The sequence below is a fragment of the Fukomys damarensis genome, unplaced genomic scaffold, assembly GCF_012274545.1.
Source record: "Fukomys damarensis isolate Sample0158 unplaced genomic scaffold, DMR_v1.0_HiC HiC_scaffold_11, whole genome shotgun sequence".
Taxonomy (NCBI): Eukaryota; Metazoa; Chordata; class Mammalia; order Rodentia; family Bathyergidae; genus Fukomys; species Fukomys damarensis.
The window spans coordinates 43,835,357-43,840,876 of NW_022900923.1; the positions used below are offsets into that span (position 1 = coordinate 43,835,357).

At 51.4% G+C, this 5,520-nt stretch overlaps 1 long non-coding RNA gene across 2 annotated transcripts in view; it reads right to left on the minus strand.

Annotated features, from left to right (window-relative positions):
* Positions 1-2,026: 2,026 nt before the first annotated feature.
* LOC104854531 overlaps positions 2,027-5,520 on the minus strand; it is a 3,738-nt gene continuing 244 nt past the window's right edge. Inside the window, exons 1-3 of one of the 2 annotated variants that reach the window (XR_778140.3) lie at positions 5,310-5,485; positions 4,252-4,393; positions 2,027-2,090 (exon numbers count right to left, since the gene is read on the minus strand). This is a non-coding gene — a long non-coding RNA (uncharacterized LOC104854531). Of the gene's footprint in view, positions 2,091-4,251; positions 4,394-5,309; positions 5,486-5,520 lie in introns of those variants that run through there. The other variant, XR_778141.1, reaches the window with a different exon arrangement.

The following is a 5,520-nucleotide window of genomic DNA, read 5'->3' on the forward strand; positions in this document are numbered from 1 at the left end:
GTCTCAAACTCATAGTGATCCTCCTGCCTCAGCCTCCCAGAGTGCTGGGATTACAGGCATGAGCCACCACACCAGTCTAGCCCTTTTCATTTTTAAATATGAGATGGGGTCTTGCTAAGTCGCTAAATTGCCCAGCCTGAGTTTGAATTTGCAATCCTTTGGCCTCAGCCTCCCAGAGTGCTGGGATTACAGGAGTACACCACCACATCCGGCCTGACAATATATGTAGGTATAACCTCAATCAAAAGAAGTAAACAAAAAATTACTGTATGTCATGGGGCTGGCAGAGTGGGTACTTAAGAAATATTGGTCAGAATTTACAGAAAAAAGAAGGTGGAAAAGCCACGCAGAGCTTGGGGGCCTGGGGACTGAGCTGGGAGCCACCCTTAGAAAAAGGGTCCTGCTAGTCAGAGCCGGGTGGATTGGCCAGATAAGAAGGGGAGGAGAATTACTGGGAAGGAGGCACGGCTGGAGGAAGCCGATGCTGGGAACAAAGAACACAGAATGTTTCCAAACAGTGAATGGCTCTCTGTAGAATGGGAATTAGACTGTTTCTTTGTAGCTCTAAAACAGTAATTCTCAAATCTCAGCTGCCTCTGAATCCCTGGAGGGCGTTAAAACACAAATTACTGAGCCTCACTCCCAGATTTCTGACTCAGCAGGTCTGGGGCAAGACCTAGAATCTGCACGTCTGAGAAGCTCTCAACACAGGCTCTTGCTGTGGTGCGGGCGTGCGCTGAGCCGGCCCCTGCCTTCGTGTGTGAAAAGCAGGACGGCCTTTTGTGTTGTGTTGTTGTTACTTGTAATAATAACAGCATGAGAAGTGACGGCAAACGTGCCAGTTCCTAGGTTGCTTGCCATCCACACTTTCCTGTGAGGGAATTAGGAGGGGCGCACCCCGAGGCTCAGTTTCCCTGGGACTCACCGCAGGCCTCAAGCCCACAGGGATGCTGGAAGCGGCGGGAGATGGCGCTGGATGATTTCAGAGAATCCTTTGGATTTCAGAGAAGCCGGGCGCATTAGCACTCATTGAGCACCAGGTAAATGCCGGCTGCTAACTCAAAGACGCTTGTGGGTCGACTTCACCGCCCCCATTCCTCCTGTGTTCCTTGGCAGCTGCAGTGATCACTCCCCTCGCCTTCCAGGGGGCCAAGTATCCCCAGTTCATCCAGGTACTTGGTAGAGGAGGCCCACTGCACACCCACCCACCGCTGCCCTGCTTGCGTTCACGAACGGTCTGGTGCTCAGGATATCCAGGTACATACAGTCCTCGGCACCAAGCTATCTGCTGCCTGCACCGTGCCAATCTCATGCAGAACCTGCCGATCCACTCTCCACCCGCTGGCCAGCAGGGCAGTAACGAGGCGGCTTAGAAGACAAAGTCAGGAGTTGGGGGAGGGGTGGCCTCACATCCCAGATCGGCTTGAGAAACCTCAGGATGTGCCCGATGGCCTTGAACTGGAGGATGCTCTCTCCTGTGCCTGCCTGGCCTCCTGCCAGTATGGACTCAGAGACCACAGCACCCTGGGGACGGGAGGCGAGCCTGTGGCCTCCTAGAAGAAGCTGCCAACCAAGATAACTGCCCAGGCCTCAGTCACTCCCCTCGAGGCTAGTAACAATCAGATCTTTTCTCTGGTACATTTAAGAAATTTAATGTTTTCAATTCTAACAGAAACGATAGGAAAAACAAAACGTGTAGCCTGGGTTTGTACACTAAGAAGTTCCTGCAGCCGTGGTACATGCGTTTCTGGCGTGGACAGCGCGAGACCAGCCATAGGCCCAGTGCTTATCAACCTCCACCCGTAAGCTCAGGATTTCAGGGTAGTGCAGCTGCAGCTTCTCACCAATGAACCAGAAATCGGGGTACCCAGCAGTGGACAAAGCCCGTGGCCTCTACCTTGGAAGAGGAGCAGACAACAGCTACTGAGCCCGGGGGCAAGTTGGGAGTTAGGAAGGTCACTGGGTATAGCCAGTAGCTAGAGAACCCCTCACTTCCACGGATCTTTTCCGCCCAGGGATTCAGCTGTTCTTCCTTTAAGGGGTCTCAGATTGCTTTCCAGAGCTTGTGGCAGCTGGGGGCAAGTCCCTTCCTATTTAGAAAGAGAGAAAGTGAAGAGTAGTTAAGATCCACCCAAGGTTGTTTTGTTTTGCTTTGACAGTGCTGAGGTGGGACCCAGGGCCTCGTGCACATTTCGTGCCCAACTAAGAACCCAGGGCCCTGAGCACACCAGGCAATCCCTCTCCCACTGAGCTACAGCCCTAGACCCCCCAAGAACAGGCATCTGAATGTACAGCAGGAAAGAAAACCAGGGCAGCCTCTGCCCTTGGGGAACTTGTTTTAATTGGGAGATAAGATATGTAAATGTAAAACCAAAAGTAATTGTAAAGGTTCTGTGCAAATAATCCCTGTTCACCAGCTATTTACCCAGGACTTGCTGTTGGTTGATCTGGTTCTGTGATGTGGGGCCTTGGGTATCACTAGAACTGTGATAAAACAGTCTCGGCTCTCAGGAAGCCCAAGTGTAGCTGGAGGCAGGGTGGCAGGGGGAGGAAATGTTGGCAGATTTGAGAGCTGACTTGTAGAGACCACGTAGGCTGGAGAAGCAGATCAGCGTCTCCCCGGCACCAGGGTTTTGATAGAATCTACCTGGGGAAGTTTCCCAGCAGAGTGCGAAAAAAAATGAAAATGAAAAGTAACTTTGGAAGAGTATTTTAAGATGGAGTTGGGGGCACCTTAGGGAACCAGGGCTATGCATCCTACTGTCTGGGAGAGTGATTTTTTTTTTTTTTTTTTTTTTTTTTTTTTTTTTTTAGACTGACCTGGAGCTCACTAGGTAGCCCAGGCTGGTCTCGAACTCACAGTGATCCTCCTGCCTCAGCCTCCTGAGTGCTGGGATTACAGGCGTGCGCCACCATGTCCGGCTTGGGAGAGTGAATTCTTAAACTGGGCATCGAAATGACACAGGAACAAGAACATTTGAGCAGAACCAAGGCCTGCAAAACTATTAACACCTTTTATGGGAGTCTCCTGCCTTAACAAGCCTCACAAATGACAACTGAACTTTACACCTGGAGCCCAGTGATGTACAGTCTTAGTCGGGACAGCTCCTCCCCAGGAAGGAAGGGAAGCTCCTTCCTTTGTCCTCAGTTTCTCTTTCCCCAGAGGAGTCCCACGCAATGTGAGCTTCTGTGTAGCCCTTGTTCAGAGCTGTCTGATAATGGGTTTTCCAAATTGCACTTCTCAGACTCCCTAGTAAAGCTCTTTTGCTTTTACAGTTTCAGGTTTCAAATTGAGTAAAACGAGGTGGAAGTGTGTGATGCTGGGAAATTGAGGAGCTGAAGAGAGAGCGAAAATATGTAAGGCTTTTTCCCATGCTGTCTTCCAGGTCCAGTTCCTGTCACTTCCTCCTTGCGGCCTTCCCGGGCTGAACCAGACACTTCCCTCTCCCAGCTCCCAAACTTCCCTTTATAGAATGGAGCTCATTCTGGCACTGGTCTCCCTTTCTGTCTCTCTCTCCCTCCCTCCCTCCCTCTCTCTCTTGTACCAGGGATTGAACTCAGGACCTTGAGCTTTTGAGGCATGTGGTGGAACCACTGAGCTAAATACTGGCCCAGACAAAATTTTTTGTTTCTTCTGGAACCGGGAATTGAACTCAGAACCCTGTGCTTGCCAGGCAGATGCCACACTGCTAAACTACATCCCCGGCCCTTTTGGCACTGTTTTTTTTACCAGCTTCTCTCACACTGTGCCAGCACCCAACAGGTCTTGGATATAAAGGGTCTGAGTATTGACCCTTACATTTTTATTTCTTATTATTTTATTGCAGTATAACTTACACTAAAATGAGGAAGCAAGTGTACAGACTAGTACATTTTTACATATGTCGATATGGGGGTAATATAGGAGTAAAGGGAGTTTTCCCTCTGTCCTCTGAGGTTTGCTGGAATAAAATGATGAAGATGCAGTAGGAAGCTGGGTATGGTGCCACACAACTGTGATCCCAGATACTTAGGAGGCTGAGGCAGGAGGATCATGGGTTCGAGGTCAGACTGAGCAATTTAGAGAGACTAATGTTGTAAAAGAGCTGGGGATGTAGCTCAGCACTTCTTGGGTTCAATCCTGTTTTGAAAAAAAATTTTAAATAGAAAAGTTGTATACATTTACTAATGTGCAAAAGGGGGAAAGCACAGATATGGGGGAAAATCACAGGAGTATGATCACCCCCATGATTGATTTACTCAGAAACTTACATAGGCGAGGAGGAGATGGAGTGTGCAGACTGCTTTTGATCATTGTGGGGATAATCGACAGTCCTAGCAACACTGTCTTGGGGTTTGAATGACCTTATCGTGTCCTGGAAGTCCATCAGCATGCATGACGTTCCTCAGTCTCCTTTGAGCCAGATGATGAGATTTCGGGGTAAGGACAGAAGGCAACTGAGTTCCCCTCTGCAGTCTAGCCCTGATGCTGATAAAGGAATTCCTAAGCGCCCAGTGCCTGCTCTTGAGGGAGGCAGGCAAGAGAAGTTGCGGGGAGGCCTGGGATGTAGCTCTGTGGTACAGTAAATGATGCATGCTTAGCGCGCCCAAGGCCCTGGGTTCAAGTCCCAGCCCCTATATCAACAAATAATAAATGGTGAGAAAGGTTCCAGGAAGATTGATTCTAAACTTGCTCTTTTGTACCGGGGATTGAATCCAGGACCTTGCGCTTACAAGGCAGGTGGCGCAACCACTGAGCTAAACCCCCAGCCCACTAAACTTGCCTGCATGCCTGAGACAGGACCAGCCTGAGTAAAAGAAGCAGGGGGCTCCCACCTCCACCAAGGCGATTTGAGAGCACCCACAGAACCCCTCCTTAGTCCTCTCAGCCCTGGTCACCCTGGACCACAAGTGGGCATGGTGCTGTGGTTCCTGCCACTAGTAGAGCAGCTGGGAGGGGACACTGTAAGGCAGTGTCCCTGTGCAGGAGCCACGCAGAGCCCACTAGCCTGTGGCCGCTTGGGGGAAGGGAGAGCCTGGGCTGTCAGTGAGGGTCTTGGAAGGACAGCCAGCCTGGAGACCGAGCAACGCTAAAGCCTGGGCAACCTCAAACCAGGGGTCAGGGCTTTTCCAGGGAAGAAAAGTGTCCCAGGCTTTTTTCTTTTATCTTCCCTTCTCCTCCCCCACCTTCTCCTTTTTTCCCTAGAGGATCCCTTCGGAATCCCTCCCAGGTGACTTCCCTTCCTTCTCTGCCCCTCCCCTCACTGGGAAGGAGGAGAGATGGGGTCTGGACCCAGCCACGACGCCCTACGCCCTCCTGCTTCCCGCACCTGCGGAGATGCGGGTGGTGAGGGTCGGCGCCTAGACCCCTCCGGGAGCTTTGGGGAGAGGACGCCAACTTTCTGGGGTTTCCTTAAGGTCGGTGCTCTAAGCCCCTGGGGCTTCCGATGGAAGCCGCGAGCACTCGCCCACAGTCCCGGATTTCGCTTTCTACGAAGTCCACCTGGGGGCCGGGCCCTGCGTGGGGAGGCGGGCACGGCC